This window comes from Cynocephalus volans, chromosome 3, assembly GCF_027409185.1.
Source record: "Cynocephalus volans isolate mCynVol1 chromosome 3, mCynVol1.pri, whole genome shotgun sequence".
NCBI lineage: Eukaryota > Metazoa > Chordata > Mammalia > Dermoptera > Cynocephalidae > Cynocephalus > Cynocephalus volans.
The window spans coordinates 38364111-38388221 of NC_084462.1; the positions used below are offsets into that span (position 1 = coordinate 38364111).

Here is a 24111-nt window from a genome sequence, read left to right on the forward strand (position 1 = left end):
ACCGCACGCACGCCTCCATTCAGGACCACCCCCTCACCGGACAGGGGCCATTCAGCCAGGGACCGACTCTCCTCCCGTGCCCTCACACATCCAACTGGGGGAATGTCCCTCTCGCCCACAAGATGGGAGACCCTGCGCTGCTGAAGGCCTGGCAGCTGCAGCACATGTGAACCAGTGGAGCTGTCCCTCACTCCTGCAGTCCCCGCTCCAGGCAACGTGCTGGACCTCAGTTCCGATGAGAACGACGGTAGTGAGTTTTCACGCATTTTGTTCAGCTTTTCCAAGGAATGTTTTTATGGGGGAGTCATCATCGATCCAAGCACACTCGAGGCCGCTGGACGGTGGGCAGCGCACGCTGGGCAGTGGGCGAGCCGATGGCCTCAGACGCCTCCGGCGCCCTGGAGCACCCAGGCTCGCGCCACCGAGCAGCAGCAACACACAGTCTGCTCGAGCGGTGCACCCGGGCGTGCCACGGGTGGCCTGCGGAGAAGTAGGACCGGGCAGGCCTGCGAAACCCTAAAGACCCCATCAACGGGCTGGGCACAGGAAAGCTTACCGTCCTGAGCGGTCCTCCAGCCTCGGGCGCCCCACCGGACGCACAGATTCCAGGACTCCCAAACGCCTCCGCTCCTCGGGGGAAACCCAGGTGTTCCTTCCTTCCCCGCAGACGGCACGCCTACCAGGGCAACTCCCCCTGAGAAGTGTAGAGACAGATCACATGCACGCTTGAGAAAAGGGCCCAGGGACACTGGTCGAATCCTTCAGTGCCAAAGCGTCCCGCCGGGTCAACTCTCGCATCTGCTTCCCATCTCCTCGCACTAGATCTCTTCATCTCACTGAACACGTGTCCCTCCTGCTAGATCCCTGTGCAGCACGTGGGGGGACTCGGGTCCGTGCGAGCCTGTGCGTCGCTTCCGAGGGTGCACGTGTGGACCTCCACACCTTCACGAGCCCCTCGGTCACTGCGTATGGCTCCCAGGCCTCCCACACCCCTCTGCAGACCTACTGCTCACGAACAGGCCTTCTCTCCAATGGACGTCACCTCTGACCCCTCCCTCACCGTCGCTCAGACAGTCCAGATGCTCCTTCTCTAACAGCCTCACGTGTGGTAAAAGCACACACCAACTGCCTGTGCACGCTCCTCCTCACCTGGGCTCCCAAGTCCACGGGGAGATACTGTCTCCGAGAGCCCCCCGGGGCAAAGCCCACTTGGCTGACAACCAACCACCCACAGCTGCACAAACCACCGCTACAACAGCCCGTGTGCACGTCTCTCGGGGACACGGCCTCAAGGGCAGAGCCGGACCACCCCTGGGGCTCAGGCTTCTTCACACCACCGGCGTCCTCCGGTCAGCTACCTCCGCGGGCCCTCGCTCAGCCGACAGAAAGACCAAACGGACTGGGTCGTCTTCAAGGACGACCCACGTCCCTCACCCTGCAGCACTCAGGGCACACTCGCACCCGTAGGCCTTCTCAGCCCTTGCCCCTGTGCAAAGTGGTGGTCAGTCACACAGCACAGCTGACCCAATCCTCACCCCCATGCCAGCAACCCAACACTCCCGAGACACGACCTCAACGACAACGTGCACGTCTTCTACCTCAGCTGGAGGACGACAGGGGCCCATCGTCTCAACCTTCCCTGAGCCCACCCCACGAAATCCAACCTTTCATCCCCAAAGTGCCACACTACCAACGACAGCGGGCTAGGAGAGCGACAGCGGCATAACCACCCAAACTCAAAGGGGACCCCAACAGGTCACACCTGAAGCACTAGGACATGCCCACGCATCCACGGACCGGAGAAGCTCTCTCCGGGACGCCTTCCATGACACTGCACTGGAGGTGCCTGCGCTGTGCCAACCGCTCTCCGAGGATGAACATGGCCGTGGGCGGGCCCAGTGAGAGACACCCGTGCCAGTGGATCGCAACTGCCACCCTCCATGCATGGACCCTGGGAGGGGCGACTGTGGACCCACAGGCACAGGGGCCAAGGCCAGGTGGAGCCCGAGAGTCTGGCCCGCAAAGGCACTTCACGGGCCCTCGGCGAGGCACGGCTACGACCGCCCACCATGGAGCGCCCTGCTCCGCGAGGAAGAATCCTGGGCATGACAAGGTCCTGTGCGGGAGCACCGTGCTCCCCCACGTTGAAACCTCTCCTCGCAGTCCCCTCTCGGACACCTATCGCTGCCCGGACAACTCCGAGGACAGAGAAGCCAGGACGGAAGCTGCACAGAGGAGACGATCCACGACACGCACGCGTGTGCATGCACACGCTGACCCTACCCTTGGCTTTCCCTTCCCGCCGAGGCCGTCGGCCACCTGCATATCTGGACCTCAGGGCAGGGGGCACGGGAGGAGGTGGTGGAAATCCTCATGGCCCCATTCTGGGTGCAGGGGACACGGAGAGCGGCCGCCAGCCGCGTCCCCCAACCTCTATTCCTTCGACCCCATCACCACTGCCACTCACCTCTCCTCACCAATCACAAAAGCAACTCCCACGGGTGCCTGAGGCCCCGGCCTCGGGTCCTCATCAGCGAAAGCAGGGCCGTCTCCTGCCCTCAGACACAGGCCGCGAGGGGCCCCGTCGTAAGGTCCACCGGGGCAAAACACGCCCGCCCTATCGGCTCACCAAGCCTAGGCCTCCTGCACACTCCCCACTGCTACCGCACGCACGCCTCCATTCAGGACCACCCCCTCACCGGACAGGGGCCATTCAGCCAGGGACCGACTCTCCTCCCGTGCCCTCACACATCCAACTGGGGGAATGTCCCTCTCGCCCACAAGATGGGAGACCCTGCGCTGCTGAAGGCCCGGCAGCTGCAGCACATGTGAACCAGTGGAGCTGTCCCTCACTCCTGCAGTCCCCGCTCCAGGCAACGTGCTGGACCTCAGTTCCGATGAGAACGACGGTAGTGAGTTTTCACGCATTTTGTTCAGCTTTTCCAAGGAATGTTTTTATGGGGGAGTCATCATCGATCCAAGCACACTCGAGGCCGCTGGACGGTGGGCAGCGCACGCTGGGCAGTGGGCGAGCCGATGGCCTCAGACGCCTCCGGCGCCCTGGAGCACCCAGGCTCGCGCCACCGAGCAGCAGCAACACACAGTCTGCTCGAGCGGTGCACCCGGGCGTGCCACGGGTGGCCTGCGGAGAAGTAGGACCGGGCAGGCCTGCGAAACCCTAAAGACCCCATCAACGGGCTGGGCACAGGAAAGCTTACCGTCCTGAGCGGTCCTCCAGCCTCGGGCGCCCCACCGGACGCACAGATTCCAGGACTCCCAAACGCCTCCGCTCCTCGGGGGAAACCCAGGTGTTCCTTCCTTCCCCGCAGACGGCACGCCTACCAGGGCAACTCCCCCTGAGAAGTGTAGAGACAGATCACATGCACGCTTGAGAAAAGGGCCCAGGGACACTGGTCGAATCCTTCAGTGCCAAAGCGTCCCGCCGGGTCAACTCTCGCATCTGCTTCCCATCTCCTCGCACTAGATCTCTTCATCTCACTGAACACGTGTCCCTCCTGCTAGATCCCTGTGCAGCACGTGGGGGGACTCGGGTCCGTGCGAGCCTGTGCGTCGCTTCCGAGGGTGCACGTGTGGACCTCCACACCTTCACGAGCCCCTCGGTCACTGCGTATGGCTCCCAGGCCTCCCACACCCCTCTGCAGACCTACTGCTCACGAACAGGCCTTCTCTCCAATGGACGTCACCTCTGACCCCTCCCTCACCGTCGCTCAGACAGTCCAGATGCTCCTTCTCTAACAGCCTCACGTGTGGTAAAAGCACACACCAACTGCCTGTGCACGCTCCTCCTCACCTGGGCTCCCAAGTCCACGGGGAGATACTGTCTCCGAGAGCCCCCCGGGGCAAAGCCCACTTGGCTGACAACCAACCACCCACAGCTGCACAAACCACCGCTACAACAGCCCGTGTGCACGTCTCTCGGGGACACGGCCTCAAGGGCAGAGCCGGACCACCCCTGGGGCTCAGGCTTCTTCACACCACCGGCGTCCTCCGGTCAGCTACCTCCGCGGGCCCTCGCTCAGCCGACAGAAAGACCAAACGGACTGGGTCGTCTTCAAGGACGACCCACGTCCCTCACCCTGCAGCACTCAGGGCACACTCGCACCCGTAGGCCTTCTCAGCCCTTGCCCCTGTGCAAAGTGGTGGTCAGTCACACAGCACAGCTGACCCAATCCTCACCCCCATGCCAGCAACCCAACACTCCCGAGACACGACCTCAACGACAACGTGCACGTCTTCTACCTCAGCTGGAGGACGACAGGGGCCCATCGTCTCAACCTTCCCTGAGCCCACCCCACGAAATCCAACCTTTCATCCCCAAAGTGCCACACTACCAACGACAGCGGGCTAGGAGAGCGACAGCGGCATAACCACCCAAACTCAAAGGGGACCCCAACAGGTCACACCTGAAGCACTAGGACATGCCCACGCATCCACGGACCGGAGAAGCTCTCTCCGGGACGCCTTCCATGACACTGCACTGGAGGTGCCTGCGCTGTGCCAACCGCTCTCCGAGGATGAACATGGCCGTGGGCGGGCCCAGTGAGAGACACCCGTGCCAGTGGATCGCAACTGCCACCCTCCATGCATGGACCCTGGGAGGGGCGACTGTGGACCCACAGGCACAGGGGCCAAGGCCAGGTGGAGCCCGAGAGTCTGGCCCGCAAAGGCACTTCACGGGCCCTCGGCGAGGCACGGCTACGACCGCCCACCATGGAGCGCCCTGCTCCGCGAGGAAGAATCCTGGGCATGACAAGGTCCTGTGCGGGAGCACCGTGCTCCCCCACGTTGAAACCTCTCCTCGCAGTCCCCTCTCGGACACCTATCGCTGCCCGGACAACTCCGAGGACAGAGAAGCCAGGACGGAAGCTGCACAGAGGAGACGATCCACGACACGCACGCGTGTGCATGCACGCGCTGACCCTACCCTTGGCTTTCCCTTCCCGCCGAGGCCGTCGGCCACCTGCATATCTGGACCTCAGGGCAGGGGGCACGGGAGGAGGTGGTGGAAATCCTCATGGCCCCATTCTGGGTGCAGGGGACACGGAGAGCGGCCGCCAGCCGCGTCCCCCAACCTCTATTCCTTCGACCCCATCACCACTGCCACTCACCTCTCCTCACCAATCACAAAAGCAACTCCCACGGGTGCCTGAGGCCCCGGCCTCGGGTCCTCATCAGCGAAAGCAGGGCCGTCTCCTGCCCTCAGACACAGGCCGCGAGGGGCCCCGTCGTAAGGTCCACCGGGGCAAAACACGCCCGCCCTATCGGCTCACCAAGCCTAGGCCTCCTGCACACTCCCCACTGCTACCGCACGCACGCCTCCATTCAGGACCACCCCCTCACCGGACAGGGGCCATTCAGCCAGGGACCGACTCTCCTCCCGTGCCCTCACACATCCAACTGGGGGAATGTCCCTCTCGCCCACAAGATGGGAGACCCTGCGCTGCTGAAGGCCCGGCAGCTGCAGCACATGTGAACCAGTGGAGCTGTCCCTCACTCCTGCAGTCCCCGCTCCAGGCAACGTGCTGGACCTCAGTTCCGATGAGAACGACGGTAGTGAGTTTTCACGCATTTTGTTCAGCTTTTCCAAGGAATGTTTTTATGGGGGAGTCATCATCGATCCAAGCACACTCGAGGCCGCTGGACGGTGGGCAGCGCACGCTGGGCAGTGGGCGAGCCGATGGCCTCAGACGCCTCCGGCGCCCTGGAGCACCCAGGCTCGCGCCACCGAGCAGCAGCAACACACAGTCTGCTCGAGCGGTGCACCCGGGCGTGCCACGGGTGGCCTGCGGAGAAGTAGGACCGGGCAGGCCTGCGAAACCCTAAAGACCCCATCAACGGGCTGGGCACAGGAAAGCTTACCGTCCTGAGCGGTCCTCCAGCCTCGGGCGCCCCACCGGACGCACAGATTCCAGGACTCCCAAACGCCTCCGCTCCTCGGGGGAAACCCAGGTGTTCCTTCCTTCCCCGCAGACGGCACGCCTACCAGGGCAACTCCCCCTGAGAAGTGTAGAGACAGATCACATGCACGCTTGAGAAAAGGGCCCAGGGACACTGGTCGAATCCTTCAGTGCCAAAGCGTCCCGCCGGGTCAACTCTCGCATCTGCTTCCCATCTCCTCGCACTAGATCTCTTCATCTCACTGAACACGTGTCCCTCCTGCTAGATCCCTGTGCAGCACGTGGGGGGACTCGGGTCCGTGCGAGCCTGTGCGTCGCTTCCGAGGGTGCACGTGTGGACCTCCACACCTTCACGAGCCCCTCGGTCACTGCGTATGGCTCCCAGGCCTCCCACACCCCTCTGCAGACCTACTGCTCACGAACAGGCCTTCTCTCCAATGGACGTCACCTCTGACCCCTCCCTCACCGTCGCTCAGACAGTCCAGATGCTCCTTCTCTAACAGCCTCACGTGTGGTAAAAGCACACACCAACTGCCTGTGCACGCTCCTCCTCACCTGGGCTCCCAAGTCCACGGGGAGATACTGTCTCCGAGAGCCCCCCGGGGCAAAGCCCACTTGGCTGACAACCAACCACCCACAGCTGCACAAACCACCGCTACAACAGCCCGTGTGCACGTCTCTCGGGGACACGGCCTCAAGGGCAGAGCCGGACCACCCCTGGGGCTCAGGCTTCTTCACACCACCGGCGTCCTCCGGTCAGCTACCTCCGCGGGCCCTCGCTCAGCCGACAGAAAGACCAAACGGACTGGGTCGTCTTCAAGGACGACCCACGTCCCTCACCCTGCAGCACTCAGGGCACACTCGCACCCGTAGGCCTTCTCAGCACTTGCCCCTGTGCAAAGTGGTGGTCAGTCACACAGCACAGCTGACCCAATCCTCACCCCCATGCCAGCAACCCAACACTCCCGAGACACGACCTCAACGACAACGTGCACGTCTTCTACCTCAGCTGGAGGACGACAGGGGCCCATCGTCTCAACCTTCCCTGAGCCCACCCCACGAAATCCAACCTTTCTTCCCCAAAGTGCCACACTACCAACGACAGCGGGCTAGGAGAGCGACAGCGGCATAACCACCCAAACTCAAAGGGGACCCCAACAGGTCACACCTGAAGCACTAGGACATGCCCACGCATCCACGGACCGGAGAAGCTCTCTCCGGGACGCCTTCCATGACACTGCACTGGAGGTGCCTGCGCTGTGCCAACCGCTCTCCGAGGATGAACATGGCCGTGGGCGGGCCCAGTGAGAGACACCCGTGCCAGTGGATCGCAACTGCCACCCTCCATGCATGGACCCTGGGAGGGGCGACTGTGGACCCACAGGCACAGGGGCCAAGGCCAGGTGGAGCCCGAGAGTCTGGCCCGCAAAGGCACTTCACGGGCCCTCGGCGAGGCACGGCTACGACCGCCCACCATGGAGCGCCCTGCTCCGCGAGGAAGAATCCTGGGCATGACAAGGTCCTGTGCGGGAGCACCGTGCTCCCCCACGTTGAAACCTCTCCACGCAGTCCCCTCTCGGACACCTATCGCTGCCCGGACAACTCCGAGGACAGAGAAGCCAGGACGGAAGCTGCACAGAGGAGACGATCCACGACACGCACGCGTGTGCATGCACGCGCTGACCCTACCCTTGGCTTTCCCTTCCCGCCGAGGCCGTCGGCCACCTGCATATCTGGACCTCAGGGCAGGGGGCACGGGAGGAGGTGGTGGAAATCCTCATGGCCCCATTCTGGGTGCAGGGGACACGGAGAGCGGCCGCCAGCCGCGTCCCCCAACCTCTATTCCTTCGACCCCATCACCACTGCCACTCACCTCTCCTCACCAATCACAAATGCAACTCCCACGGGTGCCTGAGGCCCCGGCCTCGGGTCCTCATCAGCGAAAGCAGGGCCGTCTCCTGCCCTCAGACACAGGCCGCGAGGGGCCCCGTCGTAAGGTCCACCGGGGCAAAACACGCCCGCCCTATCGGCTCACCAAGCCTAGGCCTCCTGCACACTCCCCACTGCTACCGCACGCACGCCTCCATTCAGGACCACCGCCTCACCGGACAGGGGCCATTCAGCCAGGGACCGACTCTCCTCCCGTGCCCTCACACATCCAGCTGGGGGAATGTCCCTCTCGCCCACAAGATGGGAGACCCTGCGCTGCTGAAGGCCCGGCAGCTGCAGCACATGTGAACCAGTGGAGCTGTCCCTCACTCCTGCAGTCCCCGCTCCAGGCAACGTGCTGGACCTCAGTTCCGATGAGAACGACGGTAGTGAGTTTTCACTCATTTTGTTCAGCTTTTCCAAGGAATGTTTTTATGGGGGAGTCATCATCGATCCAAGCACACTCGAGGCCGCTGGACGGTGGGCAGCGCACGCTGGGCAGTGCGCGAGCCGATGGCCTCAGACGCCTCCGGCGCCCTGGAGCACCCAGGCTCGCGCCACCGAGCAGCAGCAACACACAGTCTGCTCGAGCGGTGCACCCGGGCGTGCCACGGGTGGCCTGCGGAGAAGTAGGACCGGGCAGGCCTGCGAAACCCTAAAGACCCCATCAACGGGCTGGGCACAGGAAAGCTTACCGTCCTGAGCGGTCCTCCAGCCTCGGGCGCCCCACCGGACGCACAGATTCCAGGACTCCCAAACGCCTCCGCTCCTCGGGGGAAACCCAGGTGTTCCTTCCTTCCCCGCAGACGGCACGCCTACCAGGGCAACTCCCCCTGAGAAGTGTAGAGACAGATCACATGCACGCTTGAGAAAAGGGCCCAGGGACACTGGTCGAATCCTTCAGTGCCAAAGCGTCCCGCCGGGTCAACTCTCGCATCTGCTTCCCATCTCCTCGCACTAGATCTCTTCATCTCACTGAACACGTGTCCCTCCTGCTAGATCCCTGTGCAGCACGTGGGGGGACTCGGGTCCGTGCGAGCCTGTGCGTCGCTTCCGAGGGTGCACGTGTGGACCTCCACACCTTCACGAGCCCCTCGGTCACTGCGTATGGCTCCCAGGCCTCCCACACCCCTCTGCAGACCTACTGCTCACGAACAGGCCTTCTCTCCAATGGACGTCACCTCTGACCCCTCCCTCACCGTCGCTCAGACAGTCCAGATGCTCCTTCTCTAACAGCCTCACGTGTGGTAAAAGCACACACCAACTGCCTGTGCACGCTCCTCCTCACCTGGGCTCCCAAGTCCACGGGGAGATACTGTCTCCGAGAGCCCCCCGGGGCAAAGCCCACTTGGCTGACAACCAACCACCCACAGCTGCACAAACCACCGCTACAACAGCCCGTGTGCACGTCTCTCGGGGACACGGCCTCAAGGGCAGAGCCGGACCACCCCTGGGGCTCAGGCTTCTTCACACCACCGGCGTCCTCCGGTCAGCTACCTCCGCGGGCCCTCGCTCAGCCGACAGAAAGACCAAACGGACTGGGTCGTCTTCAAGGACGACCCACGTCCCTCACCCTGCAGCACTCAGGGCACACTCGCACCCGTAGGCCTTCTCAGCACTTGCCCCTGTGCAAAGTGGTGGTCAGTCACACAGCACAGCTGACCCAATCCTCACCCCCATGCCAGCAACCCAACACTCCCGAGACACGACCTCAACGACAACGTGCACGTCTTCTACCTCAGCTGGAGGACGACAGGGGCCCATCGTCTCAACCTTCCCTGAGCCCACCCCACGAAATCCAACCTTTCTTCCCCAAAGTGCCACACTACCAACGACAGCGGGCTAGGAGAGCGACAGCGGCATAACCACCCAAACTCAAAGGGGACCCCAACAGGTCACACCTGAAGCACTAGGACATGCCCACGCATCCACGGACCGGAGAAGCTCTCTCCGGGACGCCTTCCATGACACTGCACTGGAGGTGCCTGCGCTGTGCCAACCGCTCTCCGAGGATGAACATGGCCGTGGGCGGGCCCAGTGAGAGACACCCGTGCCAGTGGATCGCAACTGCCACCCTCCATGCATGGACCCTGGGAGGGGCGACTGTGGACCCACAGGCACAGGGGCCAAGGCCAGGTGGAGCCCGAGAGTCTGGCCCGCAAAGGCACTTCACGGGCCCTCGGCGAGGCACGGCTACGACCGCCCACCATGGAGCGCCCTGCTCCGCGAGGAAGAATCCTGGGCATGACAAGGTCCTGTGCGGGAGCACCGTGCTCCCCCACGTTGAAACCTCTCCACGCAGTCCCCTCTCGGACACCTATCGCTGCCCGGACAACTCCGAGGACAGAGAAGCCAGGACGGAAGCTGCACAGAGGAGACGATCCACGACACGCACGCGTGTGCATGCACGCGCTGACCCTACCCTTGGCTTTCCCTTCCCGCCGAGGCCGTCGGCCACCTGCATATCTGGACCTCAGGGCAGGGGGCACGGGAGGAGGTGGTGGAAATCCTCATGGCCCCATTCTGGGTGCAGGGGACACGGAGAGCGGCCGCCAGCCGCGTCCCCCAACCTCTATTCCTTCGACCCCATCACCACTGCCACTCACCACTCCTCACCAATCACAAATGCAACTCCCACGGGTGCCTGAGGCCCCGGCCTCGGGTCCTCATCAGCGAAAGCAGGGCCGTCTCCTGCCCTCAGACACAGGCCGCGAGGGGCCCCGTCGTAAGGTCCACCGGGGCAAAACACGCCCGCCCTATCGGCTCACCAAGCCTAGGCCTCCTGCACACTCCCCACTGCTACCGCACGCACGCCTCCATTCAGGACCACCGCCTCACCGGACAGGGGCCATTCAGCCAGGGACCGACTCTCCTCCCGTGCCCTCACACATCCAGCTGGGGGAATGTCCCTCTCGCCCACAAGATGGGAGACCCTGCGCTGCTGAAGGCCCGGCAGCTGCAGCACATGTGAACCAGTGGAGCTGTCCCTCACTCCTGCAGTCCCCGCTCCAGGCAACGTGCTGGACCTCAGTTCCGATGAGAACGACGGTAGTGAGTTTTCACTCATTTTGTTCAGCTTTTCCAAGGAATGTTTTTATGGGGGAGTCATCATCGATCCAAGCACACTCGAGGCCGCTGGACGGTGGGCAGCGCACGCTGGGCAGTGCGCGAGCCGATGGCCTCAGACGCCTCCGGCGCCCTGGAGCACCCAGGCTCGCGCCACCGAGCAGCAGCAACACACAGTCTGCTCGAGCGGTGCACCCGGGCGTGCCACGGGTGGCCTGCGGAGAAGTAGGACCGGGCAGGCCTGCGAAACCCTAAAGACCCCATCAACGGGCTGGGCACAGGAAAGCTTACCGTCCTGAGCGGTCCTCCAGCCTCGGGCGCCCCACCGGACGCACAGATTCCAGGACTCCCAAACGCCTCCGCTCCTCGGGGGAAACCCAGGTGTTCCTTCCTTCCCCGCAGACGGCACGCCTACCAGGGCAACTCCCCCTGAGAAGTGTAGAGACAGATCACATGCACGCTTGAGAAAAGGGCCCAGGGACACTGGTCGAATCCTTCAGTGCCAAAGCGTCCCGCCGGGTCAACTCTCGCATCTGCTTCCCATCTCCTCGCACTAGATCTCTTCATCTCACTGAACACGTGTCCCTCCTGCTAGATCCCTGTGCAGCACGTGGGGGGACTCGGGTCCGTGCGAGCCTGTGCGTCGCTTCCGAGGGTGCACGTGTGGACCTCCACACCTTCACGAGCCCCTCGGTCACTGCGTATGGCTCCCAGGCCTCCCACACCCCTCTGCAGACCTACTGCTCACGAACAGGCCTTCTCTCCAATGGACGTCACCTCTGACCCCTCCCTCACCGTCGCTCAGACAGTCCAGATGCTCCTTCTCTAACAGCCTCACGTGTGGTAAAAGCACACACCAACTGCCTGTGCACGCTCCTCCTCACCTGGGCTCCCAAGTCCACGGGGAGATACTGTCTCCGAGAGCCCCCCGGGGCAAAGCCCACTTGGCTGACAACCAACCACCCACAGCTGCACAAACCACCGCTACAACAGCCCGTGTGCACGTCTCTCGGGGACACGGCCTCAAGGGCAGAGCCGGACCACCCCTGGGGCTCAGGCTTCTTCACACCACCGGCGTCCTCCGGTCAGCTACCTCCGCGGGCCCTCGCTCAGCCGACAGAAAGACCAAACGGACTGGGTCGTCTTCAAGGACGACCCACGTCCCTCACCCTGCAGCACTCAGGGCACACTCGCACCCGTAGGCCTTCTCAGCACTTGCCCCTGTGCAAAGTGGTGGTCAGTCACACAGCACAGCTGACCCAATCCTCACCCCCATGCCAGCAACCCAACACTCCCGAGACACGACCTCAACGACAACGTGCACGTCTTCTACCTCAGCTGGAGGACGACAGGGGCCCATCGTCTCAACCTTCCCTGAGCCCACCCCACGAAATCCAACCTTTCTTCCCCAAAGTGCCACACTACCAACGACAGCGGGCTAGGAGAGCGACAGCGGCATAACCACCCAAACTCAAAGGGGACCCCAACAGGTCACACCTGAAGCACTAGGACATGCCCACGCATCCACGGACCGGAGAAGCTCTCTCCGGGACGCCTTCCATGACACTGCACTGGAGGTGCCTGCGCTGTGCCAACCGCTCTCCGAGGATGAACATGGCCGTGGGCGGGCCCAGTGAGAGACACCCGTGCCAGTGGATCGCAACTGCCACCCTCCATGCATGGACCCTGGGAGGGGCGACTGTGGACCCACAGGCACAGGGGCCAAGGCCAGGTGGAGCCCGAGAGTCTGGCCCGCAAAGGCACTTCACGGGCCCTCGGCGAGGCACGGCTACGACCGCCCACCATGGAGCGCCCTGCTCCGCGAGGAAGAATCCTGGGCATGACAAGGTCCTGTGCGGGAGCACCGTGCTCCCCCACGTTGAAACCTCTCCACGCAGTCCCCTCTCGGACACCTATCGCTGCCCGGACAACTCCGAGGACAGAGAAGCCAGGACGGAAGCTGCACAGAGGAGACGATCCACGACACGCACGCGTGTGCATGCACGCGCTGACCCTACCCTTGGCTTTCCCTTCCCGCCGAGGCCGTCGGCCACCTGCATATCTGGACCTCAGGGCAGGGGGCACGGGAGGAGGTGGTGGAAATCCTCATGGCCCCATTCTGGGTGCAGGGGACACGGAGAGCGGCCGCCAGCCGCGTCCCCCAACCTCTATTCCTTCGACCCCATCACCACTGCCACTCACCTCTCCTCACCAATCACAAAAGCAACTCCCACGGGTGCCTGAGGCCCCGGCCTCGGGTCCTCATCAGCGAAAGCAGGGCCGTCTCCTGCCCTCAGACACAGGCCGCGAGGGGCCCCGTCGTAAGGTCCACCGGGGCAAAACACGCCCGCCCTATCGGCTCACCAAGCCTAGGCCTCCTGCACACTCCCCACTGCTAACGCACGCACGCCTCCATTCAGGACCACCGCCTCACCGGACAGGGGCCATTCAGCCAGGGACCGACTCTCCTCCCGTGCCCTCACACATCCAGCTGGGGGAATGTCCCTCTCGCCCACAAGATGGGAGACCCTGCGCTGCTGAAGGCCCGGCAGCTGCAGCACATGTGAACCAGTGGAGCTGTCCCTCACTCCTGCAGTCCCCGCTCCAGGCAACGTGCTGGACCTCAGTTCCGATGAGAACGACGGTAGTGAGTTTTCACTCATTTTGTTCAGCTTTTCCAAGGAATGTTTTTATGGGGGAGTCATCATCGATCCAAGCACACTCGAGGCCGCTGGACGGTGGGCAGCGCACGCTGGGCAGTGCGCGAGCCGATGGCCTCAGACGCCTCCGGCGCCCTGGAGCACCCAGGCTCGCGCCACCGAGCAGCAGCAACACACAGTCTGCTCGAGCGGTGCACCCGGGCGTGCCACGGGTGGCCTGCGGAGAAGTAGGACCGGGCAGGCCTGCGAAACCCTAAAGACCCCATCAACGGGCTGGGCACAGGAAAGCTTACCGTCCTGAGCGGTCCTCCAGCCTCGGGCGCCCCACCGGACGCACAGATTCCAGGACTCCCAAACGCCTCCGCTCCTCGGGGGAAACCCAGGTGTTCCTTCCTTCCCCGCAGACGGCACGCCTACCAGGGCAACTCCCCCTGAGAAGTGTAGAGACAGATCACATGCACGCTTGAGAAAAGGGCCCAGGGACACTGGTCGAATCCTTCAGTGCCAAAGCGTCCCGCTGGGTCAACTCTCGCATCTGCTTCCCATCTCCTCGCACTAGATCTCTTCATCTCACTGAACACGTGTCCCTCCTGCTAGATCCCTGTGCAGCACGTGGGGGGACTCGGGTCCGTGCGAGCCTGTGCGTCGCTTCCGAGGGTGCACGTGTGGACCTCCACACCTTCACGAGCCCCTCGGTCACTGCGTATGGCTCCCAGGCCTCCCACACCCCTCTGCAGACCTACTGCTCACGAACAGGCCTTCTCTCCAATGGACGTCACCTCTGACCCCTCCCTCACCGTCGCTCAGACAGTCCAGATGCTCCTTCTCTAACAGCCTCACGTGTGGTAAAAGCACACACCAACTGCCTGTGCACGCTCCTCCTCACCTGGGCTCCCAAGTCCACGGGGAGATACTGTCTCCGAGAGCCCCCCGGGGCAAAGCCCACTTGGCTGACAACCAACCACCCACAGCTGCACAAACCACCGCTACAACAGCCCGTGTGCACGTCTCTCGGGGACACGGCCTCAAGGGCAGAGCCGGACCACCCCTGGGGCTCAGGCTTCTTCACACCACCGGCGTCCTCCGGTCAGCTACCTCCGCGGGCCCTCGCTCAGCCGACAGAAAGACCAAACGGACTGGGTCGTCTTCAAGGACGACCCACGTCCCTCACCCTGCAGCACTCAGGGCACACTCGCACCCGTAGGCCTTCTCAGCACTTGCCCCTGTGCAAAGTGGTGGTCAGTCACACAGCACAGCTGACCCAATCCTCACCCCCATGCCAGCAACCCAACACTCCCGAGACACGACCTCAACGACAACGTGCACGTCTTCTACCTCAGCTGGAGGACGACAGGGGCCCATCGTCTCAACCTTCCCTGAGCCCACCCCACGAAATCCAACCTTTCTTCCCCAAAGTGCCACACTACCAACGACAGCGGGCTAGGAGAGCGACAGCGGCATAACCACCCAAACTCAAAGGGGACCCCAACAGGTCACACCTGAAGCACTAGGACATGCCCACGCATCCACGGACCGGAGAAGCTCTCTCCGGGACGCCTTCCATGACACTGCACTGGAGGTGCCTGCGCTGTGCCAACCGCTCTCCGAGGATGAACATGGCCGTGGGCGGGCCCAGTGAGAGACACCCGTGCCAGTGGATCGCAACTGCCACCCTCCATGCATGGACCCTGGGAGGGGCGACTGTGGACCCACAGGCACAGGGGCCAAGGCCAGGTGGAGCCCGAGAGTCTGGCCCGCAAAGGCACTTCACGGGCCCTCGGCGAGGCACGGCTACGACCGCCCACCATGGAGCGCCCTGCTCCGCGAGGAAGAATCCTGGGCATGACAAGGTCCTGTGCGGGAGCACCGTGCTCCCCCACGTTGAAACCTCTCCACGCAGTCCCCTCTCGGACACCTATCGCTGCCCGGACAACTCCGAGGACAGAGAAGCCAGGACGGAAGCTGCACAGAGGAGACGATCCACGACACGCACGCGTGTGCATGCACGCGCTGACCCTACCCTTGGCTTTCCCTTCCCGCCGAGGCCGTCGGCCACCTGCATATCTGGACCTCAGGGCAGGGGGCACGGGAGGAGGTGGTGGAAATCCTCATGGCCCCATTCTGGGTGCAGGGGACACGGAGAGCGGCCGCCAGCCGCGTCCCCCAACCTCTATTCCTTCGACCCCATCACCACTGCCACTCACCTCTCCTCACCAATCACAAAAGCAACTCCCACGGGTGCCTGAGGCCCCGGCCTCGGGTCCTCATCAGCGAAAGCAGGGCCGTCTCCTGCCCTCAGACACAGGCCGCGAGGGGCCCCGTCGTAAGGTCCACCGGGGCAAAACACGCCCGCCCTATCGGCTCACCAAGCCTAGGCCTCCTGCACACTCCCCACTGCTAACGCACGCACGCCTCCATTCAGGACCACCGCCTCACCGGACAGGGGCCATTCAGCCAGGGACCGACTCTCCTCCCGTGCCCTCACACATCCAGCTGGGGGAATGTCCCTCTCGCCCACAAGATGGGAGACCCTGCGCTGCTGAAGGCCCGGCAGCTGCAGCACATGTGAACCAGTGGAGCTGTCCCTCACTCCTGCAGTCCCCGCTCCAGGCAACGTGCTGGACCTCAGTTCCGATGAGAACGACGGTAGTGAGTTTTCACTCATTTTGTTCAGCTTTTCCAAGGAATGTTTTTATGGGGGAGTCATCATCGATCCAAGCACACTCGAGGCCGCTGGACGGTGGGCAGCGCACGCTGGGCAGTGCGCGAGCCGATGGCCTCAGACGCCTCCGGCGCCCTGGAGCACCCAGGCTCGCGCCACCGAGCAGCAGCAACACACAGTCTGCTCGAGCGGTGCACCCGGGCGTGCCACGGGTGGCCTGCGGAGAAGTAGGACCGGGCAGGCCTGCGAAACCCTAAAGACCCCATCAACGGGCTGGGCACAGGAAAGCTTACCGTCCTGAGCGGTCCTCCAGCCTCGGGCGCCCCACCGGACGCACAGATTCCAGGACTCCCAAACGCCTCCGCTCCTCGGGGGAAACCCAGGTGTTCCTTCCTTCCCCGCAGACGGCACGCCTACCAGGGCAACTACCCCTGAGAAGTGTAGAGACAGATCACATGCACGCTTGAGAAAAGGGCCCAGGGACACTGGTCGAATCCTTCAGTGCCAAAGCGTCCCGCCGGGTCAACTCTCGCATCTGCTTCCCATCTCCTCGCACTAGATCTCTTCATCTCACTGAACACGTGTCCCTCCTGCTAGATCCCTGTGCAGCACGTGGGGGGACTCGGGTCCGTGCGAGCCTGTGCTTCGCTTCCTAGGGTGCACGTGTGGACCTCCACACCTTCACGAGCCCCTCGGTCACTGCGTATGGCTCCCAGGCCTCCCACACCCCTCTGCAGACCTACTGCTCACGAACAGGCCTTCTCTCCAATGGACGTCACTTCTGACCCCTCCCTCACCGTCGCTCAGACAGTCCAGATGCTCCTTCTCTAACAGCCTCACGTGTGGTAAAAGCACACACCAACTGCCTGTGCACGCTCCTCCTCACCTGGGCTCCCAAGTCCACGGGGAAATACTGTCTCCGAGAGCCCCCCGGGGCAAAGCCCACTTGGCTGACAACCAACCACACACAGCTGCACAAACCACCGCTACAACAGCCCGTGTGCACGTCTCTCGGGGACACGGCCTCAAGGGCAGAGCCGGACCACCCCTGGGGCTCAGGCTTCTTCACACCACCGGCGTCCTCCGGTCAGCTACCTCCGCGGGCCCTCGCTCAGCCGACAGAAAGACCAAACGGACTGGGTCGTCTTCAAGGACGACCCAAGTCCCTCACCCTGCAGCACTCAGGGCACACTCGCACCCGTAGGCCTTCTCAGCACTTGCCCCTGTGCAAAGTGGTGGTCAGTCACACAGCACAGCTGACCCAATCCTCACCCCCATGCCAGCAACCCAACACTCCCGAGACACGACCTCAACGACAACGTGCACGTCTTCTACCTCAGCTGGAGGACGACAGGGGCCCATCGTCTCAACCTTCCCTGAGCCCACCCCACGAAATCCAACCTTTCATCCCCAAAGTGCCACACTACCAACGACAGCGGGCTAGGAGAGCGACAGCGGCATAACCACCCAAACTCAAAGGGGACCCCAACAGGTCACACCTGAAGCACTAGGACATGCCCACGCATCCACGGACCGGAGAAGCTCTCTCCGGGACGCCTTCCATGACACTGCACTGGAGGTGCCTGCGCTGTGCCAACCGCTCTCCGAGGATGAACATGGCCGTGGGCGGGCCCAGTGAGAGACACCCGTGCCAGTGGATCGCAACTGCCACCCTCCATGCATGGACCCTGGGAGGGGCGACTGTGGACCCACAGGCACAGGGGCCAAGGCCAGGTGGAGCCCGAGAGTCTGGCCCGCAAAGGCACTTCACGGGCCCTCGGCGAGGCACGGCTACGACCGCCCACCATGGAGCGCCCTGCTCCGCGAGGAAGAATCCTGGGCATGACAAGGTCCTGTGCGGGAGCACCGTGCTCCCCCACGTTGAAACCTCTCCACGCAGTCCCCTCTCGGACACCTATCGTTGCCCGGACAACTCCGAGGACAGAGAAGCCAGGACGGAAGCTGCACAGAGGAGACGATCCACGACACGCACGCGTGTGCATGCACGCGCTGACCCTACCCTTGGCTTTCCCTTCCCGCCGAGGCCGTCGGCCACCTGCATATCTGGACCTCAGGGCAGGGGGCACGGGAGGAGGTGGTGGAAATCCTCATGGCCCCATTCTGGGTGCAGGGGACACGGAGAGCGGCCGCCAGCCGCGTCCCCCAACCTCTATTCCTTCGACCCCATCACAACTGCCACTCACCTCTCCTCACCAATCACAAAAGCAACTCCCACGGGTGCCTGAGGCCCCGGCCTCGGGTCCTCATCAGCGAAAGCAGGGCCGTCTCCTGCCCTCAGACACAGGCCGCGAGGGGCCCCGTCGTAAGGTCCACCGGGGCAAAACACGCCCGCCCTATCGGCTCACCAAGCCTAGGCCTCCTGCACACTCCCCACTGCTACCGCACGCACGCCTCCATTCAGGACCACCGCCTCACCGGACAGGGGCCATTCAGCCAGGGACCGACTCTCCTCCCGTGCCCTCACACATCCAACTGGGGGAATGTCCCTCTCGCCCACAGGATGGGAGACCCTGCGCTGCTGAAGGCCTGGCAGCTGCAGCACATGTGAACCAGTGGAGCTGTCCCTCACTCCTGCAGTCCCCGCTCCAGGCAACGTGCTGGACCTCAGTTCCGATGAGAACGACGGTAGTGAGTTTTCACTCATTTTGTTCAGCTTTTCCAAGGAATGTTTTTATGGGGGAGTCATCATCGATCCAAGCACACTCGAGGCCGCTGGACGGTGGGCAGCGCACGCTGGGCAGTGGGCGAGCCGATGGCCTCAGACGCCTCCGGCGCCCTGGAGCACCCAGGCTCGCGCCACCGAGCAGCAGCAACACACAGTCTGCTCGAGCGGTGCACCCGGGCGTGCCACGGGTGGCCTGCGGAGAAGTAGGACCGGGCAGGCCTGCGAAACCCTAAAGACCCCATCAACGGGCTGGGCACAGGAAAGCTTACCGTCCTGAGCGGTCCTCCAGCCTCGGGCGCCCCACCGGACGCACAGATTCCAGGACTCCCAAACGCCTCCGCTCCTCGGGGGAAACCCAGGTGTTCCTTCCTTCCCCGCAGACGGCACGCCTACCAGGGCAACTCCCCCTGAGAAGTGTAGAGACAGATCACATGCACGCTTGAGAAAAGGGCCCAGGGACACTGGTCGAATCCTTCAGTGCCAAAGCGTCCCGCCGGGTCAACTCTCGCATCTGCTTCCCATCTCCTCGCACTAGATCTCTTCATCTCACTGAACACGTGTCCCTCCTGCTAGATCCCTGTGCAGCACGTGGGGGGACTCGGGTCCGTGCGAGCCTGTGCGTCGCTTCCTAGGGTGCACGTGTGGACCTCCACACCTTCACGAGCCCCTCGGTCACTGCGTATGGCTCCCAGGCCTCCCACACCCCTCTGCAGACCTACTGCTCACGAACAGGCCTTCTCTCCAATGGACGTCACCTCTGACCCCTCCCTCACCGTCGCTCAGACAGTCCAGATGCTCCTTCTCTAACAGCCTCACGTGTGGTAAAAGCACACACCAACTGCCTGTGCACGCTCCTCCTCACCTGGGCTCCCAAGTCCACGGGGAGATACTGTCTCCGAGAGCCCCCCGGGGCAAAGCCCACTTGGCTGACAACCAACCACCCACAGCTGCACAAACCACCGCTACAACAGCCCGTGTGCACGTCTCTCGGGGACACGGCCTCAAGGGCAGAGCCGGACCACCCCTGGGGCTCAGGCTTCTTCACACCACCGGCGTCCTCCGGTCAGCTACCTCCGCGGGCCCTCGCTCAGCCGACAGAAAGACCAAACGGACTGGGTCGTCTTCAAGGACGACCCACGTCCCTCACCCTGCAGCACTCAGGGCACACTCGCACCCGTAGGCCTTCTCAGCCCTTGCCCCTGTGCAAAGTGGTGGTCAGTCACACAGCACAGCTGACCCAATCCTCACCCCCATGCCAGCAACCCAACACTCCCGAGACACGACCTCAACGACAACGTGCACGTCTTCTACCTCAGCTGGAGGACGACAGGGGCCCATCGTCTCAACCTTCCCTGAGCCCACCCCACGAAATCCAACCTTTCATCCCCAAAGTGCCACACTACCAACGACAGCGGGCTAGGAGAGCGACAGCGGCATAACCACCCAAACTCAAAGGGGACCCCAACAGGTCACACCTGAAGCACTAGGACATGCCCACGCATCCACGGACCGGAGAAGCTCTCTCCGGGACGCCTTCCATGACACTGCACTGGAGGTGCCTGCGCTGTGCCAACCGCTCTCCGAGGATGAACATGGCCGTGGGCGGGCCCAGTGAGAGACACCCGTGCCAGTGGATCGCAACTGCCACCCTCCATGCATGGACCCTGGGAGGGGCGACTGTGGACCCACAGGCACAGGGGCCAAGGCCAGGTGGAGCCCGAGAGTCTGGCCCGCAAAGGCACTTCACGGGCCCTCGGCGAGGCACGGCTACGACCGCCCACCATGGAGCGCCCTGCTCCGCGAGGAAGAATCCTGGGCATGACAAGGTCCTGTGCGGGAGCACCGTGCTCCCCCACGTTGAAACCTCTCCACGCAGTCCCCTCTCGGACACCTATCGCTGCCCGGACAACTCCGAGGACAGAGAAGCCAGGACGGAAGCTGCACAGAGGAGACGATCCACGACACGACGCGTGTGCATGCACGCGCTGACCCTACCCTTGGCTTTCCCTTCCCGCCGAGGCCGTCGGCCACCTGCATATCTGGACCTCAGGGCAGGGGGCACGGGAGGAGGTGGTGGAAATCCTCATGGCCCCATTCTGGGTGCAGGGGACACGGAGAGCGGCCGCCAGCCGCGTCCCCCAACCTCTATTCCTTCGACCCGATCACCACTGCCACTCACCTCTCCTCACCAATCACAAAAGCAACTCCCATGGGTGCCTGAGGCCCCGGCCTCGGGTCCTCATCAGCGAAAGCAGGGCCGTCTCCTGCCCTCAGACACAGGCCGCGAGGCGCCCCGTCGTAAGGTCCACCGGGGCAAAACACGCCCGCCCTATCGGCTCACCAAGCCTAGGCCTCCTGCACACTCCCCACTGCTACCGCACGCACGCCTCCATTCAGGACCACCGCCTCACCGGACAGGGGCCATTCAGCCAGGGACCGACTCTCCTCCCGTGCCCTCACACATCCAACTGGGGGAATGTCCCTCTCGCCCACAAGATGGGAGACCCTGCGCTGCTGAAGGCCCGGCAGCTGCAGCACATGTGAACCAGTGGAGCTGTCCCTCACTCCTGCAGTCCCCGCTCCAGGCAACGTGCTGGACCTCAGTTCCGATGAGAACGACGGTAGTGAGTTTTCACTCATTTTGTTCAGCTTTTCCAAGGAATGTTTTTATGGGGGAGTCATCATCGATCCAAGCACACTCGAGGCCGCTGGACGGTGGGCAGCGCACGCTGGGCAGTGGGCGAGCCGATGGCCTCAGACGCCTCCGGCGCCCTGGAGCACCCAGGCTCGCGCCACCGAGCAGCAGCAACACACAGTCTGCTCGAGCGGTGCACCCGGGCGTGCCACGGGTGGCCTGCGGAGAAGTAGGACCGGGCAGGCCTGCGAAACCCTAAAGACCCCATCAACGGGCTGGGCACAGGAAAGCTTACCGTCCTGAGCGGTCCTCCAGCCTCGGGCGCCCCACCGGACGCACAGATTCCAGGACTCCCAAACGCCTCCGCTCCTCGGGGGAAACCCAGGTGTTCCTTCCTTCCCCGCAGACGGCACGCCTACCAGGGCAACACCCCCTGAGAAGTGTAGAGACAGATCACATGCACGCTTGAGAAAAGGGCCCAGGGACACTGGTCGAATCCTTCAGTGCCAAAGCGTCCCGCCGGGTCAACTCTCGCATCTGCTTCCCATCTCCTCGCACTAGATCTCTTCATCTCACTGAACACGTGTCCCTCCTGCTAGATCCCTGTGCAGCACGTGGGGGGACTCGGGTCCGTGCGAGCCTGTGCGTCGCTTCCTAGGGTGCACGTGTGGACCTCCACACCTTCACGAGCCCCTCGGTCACTGCGTATGGCTCCCAGGCCTCCCACACCCCTCTGCAGACCTACTGCTCACGAACAGGCCTTCTCTCCAATGGACGTCACCTCTGACCCCTCCCTCACCGTCGCTCAGACAGTCCAGATGCTCCTTCTCTAACAGCCTCACGTGTGGTAAAAGCACACACCAACTGCCTGTGCACGCTCCTCCTCACCTGGGCTCCCAAGTCCACGGGGAGATACTGTCTCCGAGAGCCCCCCGGGGCAAAGCCCACTTGGCTGACAACCAACCACCCACAGCTGCACAAACCACCGCTACAACAGCCCGTGTGCACGTCTCTCGGGGACACGGCCTCAAGGGCAGAGCCGGACCACCCCTGGGGCTCAGGCTTCTTCACACCACCGGCGTCCTCCGGTCAGCTACCTCCGCGGGCCCTCGCTCAGCCGACAGAAAGACCAAACGGACTGGGTCGTCTTCAAGGACGACCCACGTCCCTCACCCTGCAGCACTCAGGGCACACTCGCACCCGTAGGCCTTCTCAGCCCTTGCCCCTGTGCAAAGTGGTGGTCAGTCACACAGCACAGCTGACCCAATCCTCACCCCCATGCCAGCAACCCAACACTCCCGAGACACGACCTCAACGACAACGTGCACGTCTTCTACCTCAGCTGGAGGACGACAGGGGCCCATCGTCTCAAACTTCCCTGAGCCCACCCCACGAAATCCAACCTTTCATCCCCAAAGTGCCACACTACCAACGACAGCGGGCTAGGAGAGCGACAGCGGCATAACCACCCAAACTCAAAGGGGACCCCAACAGGTCACACCTGAAGCACTAGGACATGCCCACGCATCCACGGACCGGAGAAGCTCTCTCCGGGACGCCTTCCATGACACTGCACTGGAGGTGCCTGCGCTGTGCCAACCGCTCTCCGAGGATGAACATGGCCGTGGGCGGGCCCAGTGAGAGACACCCGTGCCAGTGGATCGCAACTGCCACCCTCCATGCATGGACCCTGGGAGGGGCGACTGTGGACCCACAGGCACAGGGGCCAAGGCCAGGTGGAGCCCGAGAGTCTGGCCCGCAAAGGCACTTCACGGGCCCTCGGCGAGGCACGGCTACGACCGCCCACCATGGAGCGCCCTGCTCCGCGAGGAAGAATCCTGGGCATGACAAGGTCCTGTGCGGGAGCACCGTGCTCCCCCACGTTGAAACCTCTCCACGCAGTCCCCTCTCGGACACCTATCGCTGCCCGGACAACTCCGAGGACAGAGAAGCCAGGACGGAAGCTGCACAGAGGAGACGATCCACGACACGCACGCGTGTGCATGCACGCGCTGACCCTACCCTTGGCTTTCCCTTCCCGCCGAGGCCGTCGGCCACCTGCATATCTGGACCTCAGGGCAGGGGGCACGGGAGGAGGTGGTGGAAATCCTCATGGCCCCATTCTGGGTGCAGGGGACACGGAGAGCGGCCGCCAGCCGCGTCCCCCAACCTCTATTCCTTCGACCCCATCACCACTGCCACTCACCTCTCCTCACCAATCACAAAAGCAACTCCCACGGGTGCCTGAGGCCCCGGCCTCGGGTCCTCATCAGCGAAAGCAGGGCCGTCTCCTGCCCTCAGACACAGGCCGCGAGGGGCCCCGTCGTAAGGTCCACCGGGGCAAAACACGCCCGCCCTATCGGCTCACCAAGCCTAGGCCTCCTGCACACTCCCCACTGCTACCGCACGCACGCCTCCATTCAGGACCACCGCCTCACCGGACAGGGGCCATTCAGCCAGGGACCGACTCTCCTCCCGTGCCCTCACACATCCAACTGGGGGAATGTCCCTCTCGCCCACAAGATGGGAGACCCTGCGCTGCTGAAGGCCCGGCA

General features: G+C 63.5%; 9 non-coding genes across 9 annotated transcripts; all 9 read right to left on the reverse strand.

Annotated features, from left to right (window-relative positions):
- Positions 1 to 221: 221 nt before the first annotated feature.
- On the reverse strand, positions 222 to 317 carry LOC134374337 (small nucleolar RNA SNORD116). The gene has a single exon (XR_010023201.1). It is a non-coding gene; the product is annotated as a small nucleolar RNA SNORD116 (small nucleolar RNA).
- A 2566-nt stretch (positions 318 to 2883) lies between these two features.
- Positions 2884 to 2979, reverse strand: LOC134374338 (small nucleolar RNA SNORD116). Its single transcript, XR_010023202.1, has one exon. It is a non-coding gene; the product is annotated as a small nucleolar RNA SNORD116 (small nucleolar RNA).
- A 2566-nt stretch (positions 2980 to 5545) lies between these two features.
- LOC134374339 (small nucleolar RNA SNORD116) lies at positions 5546 to 5641 on the reverse strand. The gene has a single exon (XR_010023203.1). It is a non-coding gene; the product is annotated as a small nucleolar RNA SNORD116 (small nucleolar RNA).
- Positions 5642 to 8207: 2566 nt separating this feature from the next.
- On the reverse strand, positions 8208 to 8303 carry LOC134374244 (small nucleolar RNA SNORD116). Its single transcript, XR_010023112.1, has one exon. It is a non-coding gene; the product is annotated as a small nucleolar RNA SNORD116 (small nucleolar RNA).
- A 2566-nt stretch (positions 8304 to 10869) lies between these two features.
- Positions 10870 to 10965, reverse strand: LOC134374245 (small nucleolar RNA SNORD116). Its single transcript, XR_010023113.1, has one exon. It is a non-coding gene; the product is annotated as a small nucleolar RNA SNORD116 (small nucleolar RNA).
- A 2566-nt stretch (positions 10966 to 13531) lies between these two features.
- Positions 13532 to 13627, reverse strand: LOC134374246 (small nucleolar RNA SNORD116). The gene has a single exon (XR_010023114.1). It is a non-coding gene; the product is annotated as a small nucleolar RNA SNORD116 (small nucleolar RNA).
- Positions 13628 to 16193: 2566 nt separating this feature from the next.
- LOC134374247 (small nucleolar RNA SNORD116) lies at positions 16194 to 16289 on the reverse strand. The gene has a single exon (XR_010023115.1). It is a non-coding gene; the product is annotated as a small nucleolar RNA SNORD116 (small nucleolar RNA).
- A 2566-nt stretch (positions 16290 to 18855) lies between these two features.
- Positions 18856 to 18951, reverse strand: LOC134374248 (small nucleolar RNA SNORD116). Its single transcript, XR_010023116.1, has one exon. It is a non-coding gene; the product is annotated as a small nucleolar RNA SNORD116 (small nucleolar RNA).
- Positions 18952 to 21516: 2565 nt separating this feature from the next.
- Positions 21517 to 21612, reverse strand: LOC134374249 (small nucleolar RNA SNORD116). Its single transcript, XR_010023117.1, has one exon. It is a non-coding gene; the product is annotated as a small nucleolar RNA SNORD116 (small nucleolar RNA).
- Positions 21613 to 24111: the final 2499 nt, after the last annotated feature.